Source organism: Bactrocera neohumeralis, chromosome 6 (assembly GCF_024586455.1).
Source record: "Bactrocera neohumeralis isolate Rockhampton chromosome 6, APGP_CSIRO_Bneo_wtdbg2-racon-allhic-juicebox.fasta_v2, whole genome shotgun sequence".
NCBI classification, from domain to species: Eukaryota; Metazoa; Arthropoda; class Insecta; order Diptera; family Tephritidae; genus Bactrocera; species Bactrocera neohumeralis.
In genome coordinates, this window is record NC_065923.1 from 79,295,495 (window position 1) to 79,316,015 (window position 20,521).

Genomic DNA, 20,521 nt, shown 5'->3' on the forward strand with positions numbered 1-20,521 from the left:
AAGCCCGTCACAAATTTGTTAAGACGGCTAATGTCAGTTTCGTCTATGACTTTTGTTCCGCGGTAGTTAGGGCTGAGATGTTTCAGCGTTAGTCTTGCAAAGATTGGACATCCAGCCTTGAATGCACAGTTCCTGAGCTCAAGGCTAGTAACGTTTGTAGCGCTGCGCTGCCATCAGAGTTCATAGTCATTTCTCTGAAAAAGGCTGCACTCCGGAGCAGTAAATCTACTGTTAACTCAACCTGGGCTTGAAAATGCTACAGTAGTCAGTAAGCCTGAAAATGAAGTTTTTAAACCTCCCCTCTACACCCTGTTCCAACTTTAAAGAAGCTCACTGTGCCTCTTCTCCTTCACCTACTACCCTCTCACATCACCTTAGCAAGTTCTGGCTACCGAGATGTTTCAGCATTTGACTTGGAAAAACTGGACAATAGACAAGAAGGATGTTTCCACCGCACCCTCTTCTATACAACTTTGACAATTAGCATCCGAACAGGAGCTCGTCGTCGACCAGCGCTCGCTAAGCCCACGCGAGGTCCATTAGTTCAGTGCTAGAACCCAAGATGTCAATGTAGATCTTATTCGGTTCCATTCCGATGTAAGCGGAGCAACGATGCCCACTCTGGCTAGTTTATCGACTTTGCAGTTGGCCCACGATTCCATTGTGAATATGTACCCAAACGACTCTGGACTCTGATAGTGAAGGAGCTTGATGCTATTTCTAGTGGGGACAGACTTTTCTTGACTAGCTTTGAGCGCACAGTTGGCGTGTTCAGCTCACTACGACTCTTCTCCAGCGACTTCTCCCCATCCACATATCCCTCTCGCCTCTCGTCGAGTGGAAATGAGGATTTTTCCACTTCTTTGCGGCACAAAAGTTGATGAAAAATATTTTCAAGAGTGTTTTGGAAACCGAAGATACAACCAAATAAGTTTCAAAATATTTACAAAATCTCAAAGCTCCATGAATCAATCTCTGTTTGGATCGGTATATGTATCACATACTGCACATTTAAATCTTTCCTTTCTCTCTTCATACCTCCGACGGAGCACATCTCTTCCATAGAAAGACGCAGCATTACAGCATTACATAATCACAATCAAACCACAACTTATGCAACAATTAATTATTAATGAACTCAATTTAATGAAATTTTTGCCAATTCACTTAAAATAACAAATTTCGCAAACAAAAGCGCCAGCTTACGACCCTTTATCCCACAAAAAATAACAAACAGCAAAAAATGCCAAACAATTGTTGTGGATTTTGGCAAAATACGAAGAGCAAAGAAAGCCATGAAAAACAAATATTTAGTTACATAATAAAATGTAAATACAACAAAAAACAAATTTCGCTTAGACGAAACAAAGGCCAGTGCGCTGAAGTACGAAATTGAAAAAAAATGCAACATTTGAAAGGTAGACCCAACAACTTCCCACGGTAATCACATGCAAAACTAACATATGAGCAGTCGGCAGCGAAGAAAAAATCAATTTAGGATAAACATATTGATGTGAAACTTACATACATAGTGACAATATAACACGGTAAGGTATATGAAAGCAGCACAACAACAAAACGAAAGGTAAACAAACAGCATAAGGTGCCAGCAATGAGGTAAGTAACCTTTAGGAAATTGCATAAAAAGGTAGCCAACGGCGCGGAAGAAGAAAACCGTAAGTGTTGGCAGAGCAAACCGCAACACATTTGACATTAAATACCCACAGAACAAGCCAAGAGCAGTGGCAACAACAACTGCAACAACAGCGCTATGCATAACAAGTAGAGCTGTAAGGGCGAAGTGTACACATTACATAAATTGCAATATTGGCTAAGAATAGCCGTGACTAAGAAAGCAGAGACAGAAAGATAGAAAGAGAAAAAAAACGAAAAAAAGAAAAGAAAACACAACTCATACGTGGCAGCTGTCAAAAATCTTGCTGGAAAGGATAGCAACCGAGAGCATTTTACATATATTTGTATGTCTCCTGGCTGCGAAAGGTTTGTTCAGCAAAGGATTTCACTTTGGGTGTCCACAAAAAGACGCAGCTAATTCAAAGGCAGGAGTTTGTATAGATTGAATCAAAAGTGTAATGAATAAAATATAAATTCCTTGACAGAAAATTGATTGATGAAAAAATTTTGCTAAAGAAATGAAGGCATTAAGAAGCAAAAAAAGAGTTTGATTTTGATAGGAGCAAAGAGCTAGGATATGAGAAGAGAAGAAGAAAAATAAATAAAAAAGAAAATTATTGAAATTAATTTTAAAGCAATAGTTGTTATCTTCGGCACAAAGACAAGTTCTAAACGCTTCTCAAATTCAATTCAGATCTCGATAAACAACTTTATTCGTAATTCAGACTCCATGGAGAAGCCGCTTCAAAAGAGTTGACGCTGATCGACTTCGCAGAGGCCTGAAATATGGATGTCTGTAGTACAAGATTCAAGCACAAGAAAATGCGTCAAGCTACCTCACGGCTGTCTCCAAATCGAAAAGTTCAAAACCAGATCAATCTTGTACTCATAGATGGATGAGATGTCTCCAGTGTCCCTGACATGCGTACGCTCCGAAGACCTAACATCGACTCGGACCACTACCTTGTTGTACCAAAGATACGCGCCCACCGCTGCGCAGCAAAGCCCGTCAACAATCACAGGGAAAGTTCGACGTCAAGAAGCTACAATCACAATCGACAGCTAAACGGTAAGTTAGGTTACAAGACCAGCAGTGAAAGTCTAAAAACTGTAGATGGAGAAATCGCTTTCACAATCGATGGCGATGGAATAGATGTTGATAAGGTTCGAATGGCAATTAAACGCCTGAAGAACAACAAAGCTGCGTGAGCTGATGGATTACCGGCCGATCTACTCCAATAGGGCGGCGAAGAACTGACAAGGCTGACTGACAAGAACTGACTTTCATCTTCAAAACTACTGTACAGTGAACCATCGTCTTATTATTGATCTGTGCAGATAAATTCGATATGATTCCTTGTACCGGACGGTGTCCCGATGGACATATCATTCTAATTATAAGTGATGACTTGAACTTTGAGTAGGTACAATGAACCGTGTGAGCTGCGGGTCCAACACTAAAGTGTAATTTTTAAGTATTCTAGAAACTCAGCAGACAAACTGTCCAACCGATTGCCAGTTGAAAAAATCTATAAATGCTGAGCCGCAACAATGTGCAACGCTCACCTGAGCGTGCATTTATCCATACCTCATGTGAGTATAGAAAGTATGTGGCATCACAACACAGGAGACAAATTGGAGATGTTACGTGGCGTGGCATATTATTGAAGCAACAGGATGCCGTTGCTGCAAGAAATTAATTCAATACATCAAAATGCGTAAATACGCGCAACAGAACAACAACAATAACAATACTGCTAGCATTGAGAAAGTGACAAGGGTAATCTGACTAGTCAGTGTGTGAGCGGCATCGCCTGGAAGGTACATGGAAGGTAGCAGAAACACACGCTTCCCTGCACACAACCAGCATCTTGAGCGCATAGTACCCAAATTTAAGCAAAACACGCTGTCCAGGATTACAGCAGCTGAAGGCTGACTGACAGGCAGTGGCTCTGCGCGCTGCCGAGGACCAAACACAAAAAATACAAAAAACAACAAGAAAAAGAGGAGATAACAGCCGCAAAGGAAGCGAAGAGCAGCAGAAACAAAGGCTCCGCGCGCAGGAAAAAAACGCACATAGACAGCAGCTTAAGCTGTTAGATTTACTTTTGCTTTGTTGGCTTTGCTTTCGGGGCGCGCCTTGAGTTTTTTCTAGCTGCCGCTTTGAAGCCATTTGCTTGCGAATTTTATTGCCGCTTTGCTTAAGAAAAGAAAAATTGAAGAAAAATTAAGTGCTTATATGCACACGTAAGTATGTATGTGTGCGCTTTTTTGCATAAAATACGAAAATCGCACAGAGGAAATGCGTAAGTGATAAGTAAAGCCCGGGGATTGTGGCTTAAAATTGTCGGCATGAAGAGAGTGCGCGAAGCGGAGAGTGAGCACGTAGAATGTGGCTTAAGAAAGTACGCTCAAAAATATTAGTTTAGGGAAGCCGCACAGTACCGTTAGCCGTACATAAAACAGTGAAAAAGCATGGCAGCCAAATCGTAGCATACATGTAGGCGCCAGACGGCATTTATCAACTGCAAATGCCTGCTCCAAGCAATATCTCCAAAAAAACTGCGCATAGTCTGCCACCACGTGTCAAAGTGACAACAAACAAATGTTGCAAATCACAAAAAAAATATATATACATATGTACATATGTACCCACATTTATCTTGTATTTTCATTTACTTTTTGAACTACGTCTTTTATTCTGTGATTAATTGAAATGAATGGCACATTTTTGTAAATGTCTCGTACAATTTCGTATTGCAGCTTGTTTGTAAACATTATTGCAACTGCCAATCTATATACATGTACATATGTCCATGTGTCTGAGACCAACTCGCATCACTCAAGTGTCCTGCTGCTCAACACCGAACACCACCGCCTTTGTAGCGTAGGCTCAACTTTATTCCCAGCATATTTTCTTACTCGTGGCCTTAAGCAGCCCGGACAACCGCTCTTCCTCAACAACGCTCATCTATTGATCGTTGCTGCCGCTCTCTTTTTTGCTACAACTCCAAAGACTGCGATTTGTTGCAGTTGCTTACACACGAGTGAGCAGTATTTAGCTTGTTCGGCTGTCTCGTTGGCTGTCAGTGCGCGACAATCTGTAAATGAAATTAAAATCTGTCTTGGGATTACAATTGTGCACCATGTCATTTGGCATTTGTATTGAATGCGAAATTAGTCCGCAGTATTACAGCAATTAAATATGTGGCAAGTAGGCGGCAGAGCAGCGCCAATTGTGGCTCGAGGTGAAATGAGTTGCGTTGATAGCTGTTAATTTAGACTGGGATTGTAGTTTGGTTCTTATTGATTTCTGCGGGTTTTCCTTAAGTCACAATTAGTACTTAGTAGTGACTTGTTTGTCCAAGAAAGAAGTCAACCGACAGGAAAGTTGTTTCTGATGATATAAAACCTTTGCAGTACAAGTTGGTCAGAAGATCTTCTATGTGCTAAGCTAGGCCAAAAGAATCATACAGTAGCACATGATCGCTTTCTAAGCTCACGCGAGATCCATTGGTACAATACTAGAACGTAATAGAAGAACGTAACAGCGATTCTCCATTCCGCTCTAAACAGACATTCAAAAGACTCAGATGATGTTGTAGCTTGTTGCTATTTCTTGTGAGGACAGGCACTCCTTAACTTAACACATAGTTAGTGAGCTTGGGCAATATTTCCGCCTCTTTTTTTCTCTAGCTCATTTACAATATAAGGTAACCGATGTATTGGTTACTCTCTCTCTCCGAATTTTTTAGTCTCCATAAAAGCATTCTGTCATGGTTAAAACGCAGATATTTCATTATTTTCTCAGTGGACGATTAGAACCAGTTGAGGTTTATGTATGGAACTTTATATGTTATCGAACCAATCGAGCTGAGAAGATTTTGGTGGTTCCGGCTGACAAATTAGCAGTTTATTGTGGAGAAAAGGACGGTCACGAACCTTCAAATCGATATCTCAAAGAGTGAGGGTCTGATTCGAGTGTTACAGACAGATCATTGTCTCAGGTCATCATGCTGGTCATTTATATATATATTTTATAGGTCTCTGAAGTTTGCTTCTGGATGTTACTCCGATCAGGGAAATTTTCGTCCGACTACTTTTGCAGGTCTACCTTACTCTACTCCACAACGCATTGCGCTAATCAACGCAACCTTAACCCGCCTGCCAACTCAATAGGCCCACAAAATTTCGTAAATTCATTGGAAGTAAGCCAGAAAAATTAGCGCTACATTAAAACGAAAATTAAGCAAAATATGATTAGTGCGATTGCAAAATATTTCAGCTTTCAGCGAATTACTTGCAACTGCCAGCAATAATAATTGTCTACAACTAATTATATGTATGTATGTGCCTATGCAACATACGAACACGTCGAACAACTGTGTATTTAGGTTGGCCATAAAACCATAAACGCAACAGACGCGCGTAATTCTTCAAAGCGGCGTGAGTAGCGAGCGGCGAGCAACTGGGCAGACGGCCAAGAAAGTCAGAAATGAAAGAAAAGAACGGAATGTGGCGCAGAAAGTCGGGAAAATGGGCGGCGAAAGAAAGGCAGCTGAATGAATAATATGCGTACTGATCTTGCAGGGAACTACATAAACATAAACATAGACTAAATGAAATCCAGAAGACTACACACACGTGTCGCTCCCCTACAGCCTCAGAAGCGTGGAATTGGTTGAAGAAAGTATGTGGCCAATAAATAATAAAAAGTAGAATGTGCATGGCCCATATAGAATTACTCATACTTTATTAGACTGTCTGTATGTATGTATATATGTAAGTATTTGTGAATAATTGTATTTATGTGCCATCTACCGGTGCGTGTGCCTATTTCGCCTGCCTTGCGGCCAAACGAAGTGCCAATGAACGCGTAAATGACGCGAAGACGATGCGCGTAAAAATAGTAGGGGCAAAACAGAAACAGTAAAAAATACCTAAAAAGTTGCATAAACATTTCGCGCAAATTGTGTGGCACAGCCGCTAGCGCTTGCTATTTTTGTTGCAACGCCGCTGCTTGGGGCCGCATTCCCAGCTTGCGTCTGCGGCCGCGCTGAATGGGCGCTACAATGAATGAAAATGCAAACGAATGCGCCGCGCCGATGAGATGCCAAAAGTCGGCCGAGCATATGTGCGGCGAGCGCTGGTGTGCGTCGGTGTGGCGCGCTTGACTTGCAATTGCAATGGCATAGCAGACAAGTACTAATTGCAGACACAATTTACTTGGCGATTAACAGTAACATTCGGTATACGAACATACCGATATGTAGATTAATGAAATTGTGTTTACTTCGGTGGTACATGTGTTCGAATTAAAGCGGCTAATCAGTCTAATGGGGTGCGGTGTATGGCGAAAATAGATTCATATGCATTTTTATAATCTTCCCATCTAATCTAGCAAATTATCTTAACATATTCTCTAGAGATCTAGATAAGTATAACTTTCAATATCTATACGGAGGGATCAAAAATGGCTGATGGAGTGGAAAAGAAAGAGTGGACCGTTGCGATCAATTGCGCGGAGCTAGTTCTCAAGCGACCCCTTCCTTGCCGTAATGCTGCAGTACCTTCCAGGCAGAAGTCTTTGTGGTCAGGAAAGCTGCTGAGACAGCTAACAACTGCCAGAAAGCGGCTACATATATACTGTGTTTTCTGCCATAAGTGCGGTGCGGGAAATGAAATAACTGATGAGTTTGACAAAATTGCATCTGCTTAACTACCGAACCACTTCAGAAAACATGGAAGTTACTAAAAACGATCTAGAATGAAATTTTCGAAAGGGCTGACTGATGGATCAAGGTGAAATGGAATGACTGAAGGGTTCCTGGGAACGCTAAGTTCATGCGCAAAGAAGTAGAAGGAGAACATTCAAGCTTTCAACTCACACGGTCTCAAAAATACTGCAGGACGGTTGTTGGTCTAGTCATAGGCCACAACTTACTGACATCACATGCGAGCCGTATGGACATTATGAACTATGACACATGTAGAAAGTATAGGAAAGTAAGCTTGAGAGAAAGAAGCTGGATAACCTCATCTGCTTATGTCCGGCCTTCTCTAGAACAGGTCTAAGATATCTACGTCATTTTCACTTCGATTCAGGCCTTGAAGTAAAACAGCACGCGTGTCATTCACCAGTTACCAGAAGAAACGCTCGAATGAGTCATCGAAACTTGGATGGATCATCTGAGACGTAGCCGCGACCAACATTTGTAAGAGATAATCTTCAAAAAATAAGTGCCAAAGAATGTTCTTTCCTTTCAATTTGAAGTTTCCATGTTCTTTTGTTCTATAAAAAGTAGGGAACTTCAAAATGGATCACCCTTTAGAAAAACTAATTTAAAAATAGTATACATACAAATATCTCACACCTTCCATTTAAGGGTGGAGTGGAGGATTCCAAAGCGCTTTCATAACCTTAACAGTTCCTAAAAAATAATATTTTGTAAACCAAAAATCTCTGGCGTGTACTTTGGAGGTTAACAGCTTTTAATACTACCAAACAAAGACTCCTAAAAATTAATTAAATTATTAAAATTTGCTAACAACTTTTTTCTGCTCATAGTCCACTTCTAGATTGCTATCATAACCAGCTAAAGATTTATACTTTTTAATTTTCAGTTTTTTTTTTTTTTTGATATTTTTGGCACATTGTGTTTGGCCACACGCCTGCTCAGTACTAGCGGTAGATCTCAAAAAAAATTATACAACTCGGTATGCAATTAATCATTCTCGGACTCGGGTTAACAGTAAACAGAATTAAGTGCAATAAAAATAGATTAAAAGACGCGTACGAAGCAGCAGAAGGCAGAGACGCCAAACTAAAAGCAACTGCTAGTCAAGAACTATAAACGCAATTAAATAATAGAAAAGTACATAGTGGAGCAGCGACAACAAAGCGACACAAAAACAAAAAAGTATAAAAATAAATAAATGAAAATAATGAAAAGACTGCGCCAGACAACCTGACCTTCCGAGAAATCATTTCGCATTTAAGATGCTCAGCGCAAGACAAAGAGTAATAATAAGAGTAGAGTACAAAAACAAAAGCAAATAAATGAAGCAGGAAAAATAAAGCAAGCACAAAAATTAACAAGGAAAAGTTTGTAGCAGTTAGCCGGTAAGTCGGCGACCTCAGGCCGTTGCTGCTGCGGCGCTTGAACGCGAGCGTAGCGCTCGATCATCAGCAGCATCAAGTCAAGACGACAAGTCGCTCAACGGTGGCGCTGTGCGTGCGGCTGGGCGTTTGTTGGTTATGCCGCTTACAAATGCTTATAAATATGTACACATATGAGAATTTAATTTGAGCACATCAGCGTATATAGATACATATCTATGTGTGTTTGGGAGTGTGGCAAGCATGGCTGCAGGCGCAAACGCGCCGCGCTCACGATAAAGCTGAAGATCAAGATCGAAATGAAGGCGGCAATGGACGCGCTGGGTCGGGTGGCGGTTGCACTACATATATATACATCTATATACAGATCATTTATGGCATATATATAAGTGTGTGTACGTGCAAATGCGCGCTGATGATGCTGCAATGAAGAGAGATATGCCACTATTAAATTGAAGATAAAGAAAAAAGAAGTACACATACATACATACATTGACAGCATAACAATGAGAGATGCAGTAAGAGCACCCATGTTGCACGTAGTTGTTGCTGCGCGTGAATGTTGTTGTGATATCATAAAAAACTTAGCCAGCGGCAGTGTATGAAATATCATTTTTTGGTCTAAGTATATGTATATAAATATGTTGAACGCACTGAAGAATTCAACACACATATGCATACATACATGCGTTGAACTGCTTACACACTTTGGCGGTGGCGGCAGACAATGAAAGGATGACGCTTGTCGGTAGCACAAAAGCGCTTGATGGCGTTATCGCTCCTGGCGCTGATCCCTGGCATACATACATGTATGTATATAGCCTACGACAGTTGGCGCTTGTGGTGCTGCAAGCAGTTCAAGAGTTCAAATATTTCTGCTGCAGTGCGCCAGTGTGAGCTACTGTGCTGCACGCTGTTGATTGCGGTCATTTCTATATGCTTACGCCGAGCTTGAAGCTGATTACTAAATTATGCTTTTAATTAATGACAGCGTTGCATTTTTCGAATGACATTTACGAATTGACGGCCGACGTACTGGAACTTAGAATAGTGAATGCCGGCTTGAGGTTTAAAAACGCATTGAAAGTTCCAAGGCGTACCAAATTGAAATACTCTGGACCTTCAATATCTTGGTCCTGAGCATTTTGGTCCATATTCTGATAGGTTCTTGCAAGAAACCGAACTTACTGAGTCGGTCTAAAGCCGGCTGTATCAGAACAGCTCAGTTAACTTCCTTCCAGCATTTCTCTCACTCTAATATAATCAATTCCTAGGATATCATGACATTTTCAGTATTTTCTACTTCCTCAAGATTCGTAGTGAAGTTGGTGGTTTTTTTTGGTAGAATTCGGTTTATTATTCAACCTAGTTCCCTTCAAGGGTGATATACTGCTTACAGCGACCCTCCAACTTTTCGATACCGATTTTTGTTGTACGATTTGTACATTGCCTCAAAACGAGCCTCAGCTTTGGCGTTCAGCTCTTCATTCGACTAAAATTTCATCCCAGCGAGCATTCTTATCTGATCTGAGAACAAGAAATAGTCGCTGGGGGTCCAAACTGGAGAATTTGGTAGCTGTGGAAGCAGTTCGAGCCTCAATTCATGGATTATTGCTATCGTTTTCACTGACTTGTGTTCCGGTGCATTGTCTTGGTGAAAAATCACTTTCCTTTTCTTCAAATGCTCCCAATTTTTCGTTCTTCAAACGGTCCAATAAAGCTATATAATAGTCGTTTTAGATGGTCCTTCCTTTTTCAAGGTATTTAGTAAAAATTATTCCATGCAGACCTTGCCAACCGACTGTTGCGTTTTTCCACGCTTTGGACGGGTTTATCGTGTGCAGCCCACTCGGATGACTGTCGATTGGACTTTGTTGTCAAATCATGATATTTTTCCAGTTTATTGCGGTTGAAAATCCCCAAACGCCATCTATGTTTCAGGCCGGAACTTTTTTCAACCGTTATATGGAAAAGGCGTACAAAAAAGTTCTTCCAAGTTGTTCGATACACTTTTTCTAGATCAACTGTTATTGTTCTTCAAAATAAACTTTCGTCTCGTTGATTTCTTTCCAGTGACCAACTTTTAGCGGTCTGAGCACAAGAGACACTCTCTGGGTCATATTCCGAAAATGCAGCAACTATTCCAAGCCTTAATAAAGGCCGGATAAATCGGTTGATTGCGAGTTCTAGCGACTGCCAGCTTGTATATGTACGATCTCAATCGAACTAGCTTACCGATCGCTGTGTTAAAAAAGCTGACAGCTTTGTCGAAAGATTCACTAGACTAGATTTGCTCTGGGTCAGAAGAACCTTGCAAGTAGTCAACAGAGCTCAACACGTGCTCACGTATCGTTCTTAGGTGAGGTCTAACTTCACTTAAGTATTAGTTTTAGTGACGCCTTCTCAAAGAAACTTTAAGAACTTTTTCGATTTCCTGGTATGTAAGCTTGGGTGCCGTTAAAACAAATTATCTTTTCTGCTATAAATCGTTTATAATTCAAACCTTTGTGGTATACAGGAGCTTCAACAGAGACTCGAAGAAAACTGCATACGTTTCACAAGTCGCTTAATGTCAGAGTTGTGTTGGCATTTTAGCGAAGTCCAGAAATCCCTTTCAAAATATATTATTAAACAGCTTTGCTATTTTCACATGAACACCTTAATTTCCACGCAAAAAAGTATTTGCTCGTCATTAAGCAGAGTTTTGTAGATTTCCCGCCTATCTATTTAGCAAATGATTGATGACTTATAAGAAACCACTGGCATCCTTTGTAGAGTTTAATGTTTGAAAACAAAAGTACTGCTAAATACGCATACACTAGCCACTTTCTAAGAAGACACAATAGTTCTTACACCCTGCTTGTGTCAATCAAACGCTGGCAAGCACACCCTTACCCTGTCTTCGTCTTCGTTTTCATTGCTGAGCGTTGGACACGAGTGCGCTTGTCGATATGTGGTCTAATTAAATTATTTATGTAGCAGCTTGTAAGCGAGCAGAATAGTACTTTATCAATATTTCTGTATACATGTATGTATATATGTGTGTGAGTATTCATGCAACTGGGTTCCGTTGCAAGGACATCCTGCTGTTCGCTACAAATGCCAGTTGAAGTGAAGTCACATTAATTTTCTCGATACATTTTTAAGTAACAACAGACTATTGGCATTACAAGCCATTTCGTAGCTTAAGAAAGAGCGAAGGGAGCGGAAGGGGAGGTTGCACGCAGTCAGCGCACAAAAGGCCAAAGCCAAAAAGGTTCAATCGCAGGAATTTTCATAGTCAATTGTGCACGAAATTTCACCGCAAGCGGCCATACAATTTTCAATTTATAATTTTCAAACACACGCACACATACACACATTGACACACAGGTATGAGGATATTGAAGGCGGCAGCGTATTTACAAATAATGCCGGGTGTGCGAGGCATGCAATGAAAATATTTTGTAAACAAATGCAAAACATTTCCTTTGAGCACAAATTTTCATTTTCTTGTTAGCGTTGCTTTGTTGTGCTTGTTGTTGTACACATTTACTTTTCATGTTGCATGCATTTGCTTTGTGTGCGACTCGGCTGCTTTAAAATACCATCTTAGTTGTTGTTGTTATTATTTCTGGCATATAAAATAAAATTGCCAACATCCGTTGCAGGCTCGTTCATGGCATAGAGTCAACCAAGTGCGTCAGTGAGCTACTTACGCCAGCCAGTTAGCAGTGCCACAACCAAGGTAATGAGAAAATTACGCTGTAGGTGTAACAGTTAAGTGTTACTGTCAATGCATTACTGGCTGCTGTTGTTGTTATTGCAATTTCATTGGCCATATCGTAATGGTGAATAGATTGTGCAACAACACAGTGCCGTTAGCGTGAGTTTAGGGCGCAAAAGGTGCAAGATGCAGCCAAAAGGACAAAGGCACACAAAGTGCATAAAGGATATGCGAGTTGTTGTTGCTTTTATATAGTGTGCTTGTGCATAGAAATGCGCCTCACAAGCAATGCGTGGCAGCTGCTCCTTTTGGCAGTTTTCTCTTTAGCTGCCCCGCAGCCGCGCACTCATGCAGCAAGCAAGGTTCGATGCGGTCTTGGGAAATTGGGTTTGGGTCATAGCTCACGGCTACGCTTTTTGTGTTTCTTTTTTTTGTATTTTTTTTTGTATTTATTTTTTATTTTTTTTGTGTGTTGAAAAATTGTTACGTTTTTCCATGCAATTTGCTAGCCTCTAGTTCTTAATAGTGGCCAATTTAACAGTACACATTTAGTTGTATAAAAAATGAATGCCGAGTGAAAATTTTCGATCGCTTGTGTGCTGGGAAAATTCGAAAAATGCTGCTTGTTGAAGAAAATGCTATTTTTATTTGAAAGAAAAGATTACGATTTTTGCACAGCACCAATTATAAGCCTTTGAAAATCCTTTTGCCTTCAATAAAAAGGAATTGGCAATCTTATTAAAGGAAGGTGTATAAAGACAGCTGTTTTCATTAAAAACAACATAAAATTTATAATATCCTTCACAAATACTAAAGGTTCCTTAGAAGAACTTATATCCGATCGTACAGTTTGTATGGCAGCTATATGCTATAGTGCTCCAAACAGAATTTTTTCTTGGGAGATTGCACTACTGCTTGAGAAAACGATGCATGCCAAATTTCTTAAAGATATCTCTTAAAATGTAACGACTTTCCATACAAGCACTTAAATCCGATCGTTCAGTTTGTATGGCAGCTATATGCTAGAGTGGTTGGATCTGGACAATTTCTTCGGAGATTGCAGGACTGCTTTAGATAATCATTCTTGCAAAATTTTGTGAATATAGCTCGTTTAATGAAAAAGTTTTCCTTACAAGCCCTGATTTCGATCATTCAGTTTGTATGACAGCTATGACAGCGGACGTTCCGACAAATAAGCAACTTCTTAGATAGGAATAGGAAAGCAAATGTGCAAAATGTCAGATCGATACCTTAAAAACTGAGGGACTAGTTCGTGTACACCATATACAGACAGACAGAAAGGCGGATATGGCTAAATCGACTCAGCTATGGACATTTATGGGGTCTCCGACGTTGCCTTAGGTGTTACAAACAGCTTCGTAAACTTAATAGGATATATTCAAGGTTCTGGGTATAAAACATACAAGTAAGGTAAGAGGAAAAAAGAGAAACCCCACAAAACTGATTTTAAGTAAACATCTTTAATCATTATACTCTCGCAACAATGTTGCTAACGAGAGGATTAGAGTTTTGTTCACATAACGGTTGTTTGTAAGTCCTAAAACTAAAAGAGTCAGATATAGGGTTATATATACCAAAATCGACGACGAGTAGAGTCGAAATCCGGAAGCTGTAACTTGAGTAAAAAAATTAAATAATGAAACTTGGTCGTATTTAAAAGGGCAAAAAACTGCCCGAAAAACGTCATAACTAAGCCATAAATAAAGATTTTAATTTGGCACAAAACATTTCAATAATTTTAAAGTTTTTGTTTTCAAACATCTACAGAGTCGTTTCCTTTAGGTATTTCCATATACAGTTCAAAAATGGAAGAAATAAATCTACAAATGTTTCAGCGTTAACCGACTAACAAAAAACTCTAAATTTTACGGAAGAAGTGGCAGAAGGAACATTTTGATTGCAAGAAGCATATTCATTACAGTTCAACTTTTTACAGTTATGTACGCCTTCTTATAAAGCTATTTTGAATTCCATCTGATGCCTTCTTTATATAAACATTAGGAACCAATGATGATAGCGGAATAAAACTTTACGGTATTTGAAAAATATGTAAATGACGGATAATAATATTATCATAACAAACATTTCTGGCTTCATCTTTGACCTTCAAGCGTCTGCGCAGCCAATTAGTCTATTAATTTCGCGGCCATTCAGCTAGCCTAAGCCGCGCGACATTTCTAATTAATGTTATTTTTTGCAAAACAAATTAATTGTAGTGTGCTACATGAGCTTGCCATAAGAAATACCAAATGTATTACATCAATAAAACAGAAATATTTTCGATTACATGACTCAGACACGTATTACAAAGCAAGTGCTGGAATTAATATAATTCATACTTGTATAACCCGTAATATTGAGCTAAATTGTGCCTTGAAAAAAGCAAGATAACAAAAAAAACTCGGTTATATGAATTTTTTACATACATTTTAGGTTATATCCGAAAGGTTTTGCTGCAAAAGTTGAAGCTTTTTTCATTAGCAACAACTTTGCTCTATAACCTTTTTCTATAGGGCTCGTAGTTTTGCTGGAAATTGAGTTAAGACACGGCTTAAGTCCTAAAAATTCAATCACACCCCTCCCCTTCCTCTTTCCGAGAACGCCCGTATATTATATTTTCTTTAATTTTTGTCATTTTATCTTTTTAAATCTGATTACTGTTTTGCCTTCAAAAATAATTTACTCTGGTATATAGTATATATAGTAAATTCCCCTCCAGGGTTGTTTGCTGGGTTTGGGACCCGCCACGCAAAAACAGCCGAATAAAGGAACAAAACAGTCTCGGCTTTTGTAAACAAGGGTATAATCGCGAAGGCGGTGTCTACGCTAATAAAGTAGAAGAAGATATATTAGATAAGTCGTGCGCTCTAGTTCCGGTCGTGAGAGTTCTGCTCTAGGTTTTTGAATATTTCTAGATGAACAGCTACAAGTAACAGCAATGAAGAATACAAATCAATACCTACAAAAACAGATTATTATAGTTTGAAAGCAATCCCTGATGAGACTTTGCTCGACTTAAAAGTGGTGATTTTAACTTGGAACACAAAACGTTGAGAAATGAAGCATTATTCAACATGAGTGTTGCCATAATAAGGTGAAGAATCTTTGAAAATAAAGCAAAGAAATTGAGATTGAAGTTAGGGAAAGTTGAAAGACCAATTTGCATGTCAGAATTCTAAGTGGTGATGAAGAATGGACCCATTACGATAACCCGAAATTAAAATGAGAAGCCTGGAAAACCAATTAAACCAGTGTTAAAGCCGCATATTCCTGACGCCATCGTAAGCGCTGTATTTCTTGACATCAAAAGCATGCTGTATAAGCATCTGGTGAAATCATTATGGCATTGCTACCTCCAGCAACTCTTTAAATTGAATAGAGCTTGTGGCGGAAAACGACTGGAATTTGCGACTAGACATGCGGTAATAATTTTACATCGAGACAGCGTTTAGCCTCATGTTGCCAGACCGGTGAAAAAACTATATGAAAAACAGCAGTTGAGAAGTTTTATCTCATCCACCTTATAGCCCAGAGCTTGTCATTTCGGACTTCCATTTTTTCCCACACTGGAATCCGGTTCACTTCAGAACAGAGCATCAAAAGTTTGCTTGATTGAACAACTCTTCAAATAGAAGCGAAAACATCCGGAATTGGCGACTACACACGAGTTTTACATCATGGCTTCACGTTGAAAGACCGTTTAAAAAATACATGTTTGGAAAACAGCGACTGAGAAGTTTTGTCTCACCCAACTTAAAATCCAGAGCATGCCTCATCGGACTATTTGTACCCACACTGGAATCCGGTTCACATTTGGAACAGTTTGCTTGATTGAACAACACTACAAATAAATGATGAACTCATCCATCTTATAATCCAGAGATTATCACTTCGGACTTTCAGTCTTTCCGGCTGAACGCTTTCACCGGAATCCGATTCACATCAGATCAGAACATCAAAAGTTAGCTTTATTCATTCTTGGCCGCCAAGCGGGCGTAGTCCTTTTGGGTTGGAATTCAGGGACCCAGGAAAAAGTAAAAATATTACAGCTTCAGAATGGCGATACTTTGCATGATACTATTACATATGTACATATATACTATGTATTGTAGGTACTCTCAGAGAGTACTGCTCGCATTACTCGCTCACTTTGACTGATCTACTAATTACTTGACTAGCTGGCGTCTTCATTTCTTTGCTAAAACCCGCTGTTTCTTTAATTGTGATAAAATGTATTTGTAGCAAAAGAGTGGCGACATCAAACGATACAAACAACAACAAAAGTGACAACATAAAAGGCAAGACAACGATCGAGCGACAAGAAAAACTCAATTGCATTAAATAGTAAAGAAACAATCTTAGTTAATTGATTTCGATTGAAAGTTGAAGAGCAAAAACTGCAATGCAGACACACCACAACAACACGGTACAACAAAAAATTTTACATTTAAGGCATATTGCCACACAGAAGCCAGTAAGGCAGTAAGCAGTTATGCAGACATACTAAAAAGCGCAATGCGACGGCTGGCGACAAAGCACTTGCTGCACAAAGCGGCACAAACGACCAGTGGCTGCAACACTGTTGCAACATGTCAGTATGTATGTAAGTATGTGCTCAATTGTTGCATCAAATCAATTAACACTTCAAGGCGACAGCGACAGTGACTCTCAGCTGAGACGTCCAAGGGCGAACGCAGAACGATTACTAACAAACACAACAACAACAACCACACTATCAGCTGCCAAACAACTCGTCTTCAATAAACTCTCATGGTTAATAAACGAAAGCGTCAAGTCCGCTGCCGCACTTCACCGCGACACTTCAGCACACCGCTCACCCGGCTCCTCACGCCATTTGGCGTACTCCTCAAGTTATCAAGCCCCCTGCTTAATAGCCGCTAATTAAGTGCAGCTGCGGCTAACCCCTGCTGTTTGTGTGCGCTTTTTTGCAGTCGCGCTGCAGACGGCCGCTACCGTTTTCGTTTCGGTTCCCAGCGCGCTCGCCCGGTTGTTGCTGCCACACTCGCTTTCGTTGCGTTACTGAAATTCGATATCCAATCAAAAGTATTGTGCGAGCTGGCAATGTTGCGTCGAGCTTAATTTGCTTTGTTATGTAATATGCCATAACACGTAACCTTATTGTGTTCGTTGTTGTTGCTTTTAATTGATAACGTGATTGTTGTTATCTGCGTTTCAAGTGCGTGTTTGCTGCTTTATTGGAACGGAAGCATTGTTCCGACGCGATAGTGGCAAATTGAACACCGTTACGAGGTCAATCAATTATTGAAAATTAGTAAAAGAAAATTAATTTGGAAAAAATGCGGTTATCTAAGATTGCCATGACACGACAATGTCTGCGTTGCCTTGAATAAAATTGTAAAATCTACCAAATGTCTAGCTAGAAATAAAATTTCTGGCTGCAGCAGAGATAAAACTGTTGCCGGGCAGTTGGCGTAATTTGGAAACATCTGTTGCTAACTGAACTCATCAGAGTTTTGGCTGAGTTTTTGAGTAATACTTGGATCAAAGTCATCTAATGGGATTCTTAGTTGGATTATATAGGTTTTCTTAAGAAGAAGTTATCGGAAGATGCAGGATGGAATAATGTGTAGAAGTGGAGGATGGAGTCATGTGTAAAAGTTCACGCAAGTGAGGAAGTTCTCTGAGCGCCATTCACTTGGGAGTTTCCAGAAACATTTCTTTTAAATATGGCTCAAGCAGCTCACAACTTCTGGTCTTAGACCAAGTATTCTCTGGGTAACCAAACAACATCTGTTTGAAGGCAAGCTAAAGTGAGAAGTTGACGATTACGTCAAATGCCTCGAGGCAAATACGGATAATCCCGAAACTAGGCTCAGTTGCAAAAGATCAGTCCCAGTCACTTACTACTCAGCTGAAACCTTCTTATTACAGAACCCGCAATAAACAAAGATCCTAGGCACTATGGCACTAATATATGTATATCTATAAAAATCTGAAATTTGTAAAAGAAGTACTATTATGATTTCTTCCTCTTCATCGACTGGTACCAAAAGTTACTTTCCAGAGTTAATAGATTACACAGCATTTTTCATGCAAAGATGGGTGTGGTTAGCGAATCTTAGTTTTCTCTAGATAACAGTACAAGAATGCAGAAATATCAAACTAAAGCAAGTAAAAAAACTTAACTGTTGTTTCATTTCAATTTCACTAGCATGATTCCTGGAAACAAAGCCAATAGAAGACTATAATCATGTAGGTGGCAAACCGCTAAAACCATTCATTCGTATTCTCTCTTTCAAAAACTAGCACCTACATATCAACCTATTTTGTGAGAGCAGGCGAGTTGTTCAAAGCAGGCTGTCAGCAGCAGCTGCAACGGTCATCAACCGGCTAAAAACTGAACTAAATTTAACAGTGGACAGCTAACCGAGTCTCTATTTTATAGAAACTACTGCAGCTCAGCCATAGTTTTGCTTTACGTTGTTGTTGACGTGTGGTTTTCCTATTGGAAAGTTCTTAAAGTTGCGCACTTTTTTCGCTACAAATTTGGCACAAGTTGACAAAAACCTTGAAAAGTTTGCGCATGCGGAAAGAAATGTATTTAAGTTTTGTATTGCAAAAATGTTTTCGAGCAAAAAGTTGGCTTCAACTCCAGTTCTTTTCAACTTTCCTTTCATTGAGCTGGCGAAACATAAACTGACCGGTGGCAAATATGAATTGGAACTTTATATGGAGCGTCGTTGTCACGAAAAACGCTGTGAACTGATTGCAACATGCGGTTTTTGGGGAGCCTGGCATTTCTATCGTTTTCTATTTCAACATTTCAAACGAGGTTTTTGTAGACGAAGCGAAAAAAGTTAGAGTAGGATTCATAGAAGAGGCGGATTCATAGAAGCACAAAATTCACACAACAGCCGATTTTACAGCTCCGGTATTGACCCGGATTTTATCTGGCTAAGAGTTTTTTTTTCGAAAATCTAGCACTGTTTCAGACTGAGTAATTTTAAAGCATCGCTGTCAGTAGTGAAAATGAAAGTAAAGTTACGCAGGTATCAGGTATGTTTAAGGTATTAGATTCCCAAAATGATAGTAATGACTATAAATATATTTACCATATAAAATTAATATTAATTTGGCACTAGTTTGTTCTTAATTAAAAGCTATTAACCATGCTTCATGATATCATCGAAATCAATTTCCAAGAGCGATAAGTGTATCAGAGTATGACATGCTCGCATGTCAATTTTAATTGCATTTCTTAGAACATTAATCGTGCAACTGTTTTATCAATTCAATGACCAAGTGGATACATGCTACCTTGAAGTTTTAATTATAAGCAAACATATAGTGAAAATCATTATGAAAACTTTTAATAAGATTTTATTGCAAATTAGTTAGCGAAGATATTCGAACCAGCACAAGTTTTGAACCAAGGAGATGAGATGAAGATGACTCATACTCACTCGGGAACAGTCAAATTGTTGAGAAGAAATGAATATTGCTTGAGTAGTCACTAAAAAAAGAACAATATTTATAATAGTTTCTAGTAAATGTTGACTTACCTTTTATCACTTTAAACTGTCGCAAGGTTGACTGGCTTTCAGCGCTGACAGCAACAATAGGGAGTCCGTCTCGAGTTCCAATTAGCACTTTGATGAAAACGAAATAAAAAAAACATGGAACTGCTATTTTGAAACCTCATTGTAAATGCTTGCTGGGGCATTATGAATCTAAAATTATGTACTATACCTAGCACTTTGATGGAGACTCGTTTAAAAGCACGCAAACCTAAAAATTCTATGATTTATTGCCCTTACATGGCATTTTTTTTTAATTGATGCTAACGAAACCTCGCTGTTAATACTATCTGGGGTCTTACAGATTTTCGACTATTATCTACCATATATCTACTACATATTCTGTTTGAACTAGCTAGTTATTGGGGGTCCTGGGAGTCCATATATATACATAGTCGAAAGACAAGAAATCTGCGCCTTCAAATTGAAAATATTTATTGCTCGAAATATTCTTTTTTGGATGGTCTTTTTAAGAACCGT

The 20,521-nt window shown here is 39.4% G+C and overlaps 1 long non-coding RNA gene across 1 annotated transcript in view; it reads right to left on the reverse strand.

Annotated features, from left to right (window-relative positions):
- Positions 1–20,243, reverse strand: part of LOC126761296 (uncharacterized) — a 159,117-nt gene extending 138,874 nt beyond the window's left edge. Inside the window, exon 1 of the long non-coding RNA XR_007667354.1 lies at positions 20,027–20,243. This is a non-coding gene — a long non-coding RNA (uncharacterized LOC126761296). The remainder of the gene's footprint in view (positions 1–20,026) is intronic.
- Between the last annotated feature and the right edge of the window lie 278 nt (positions 20,244–20,521).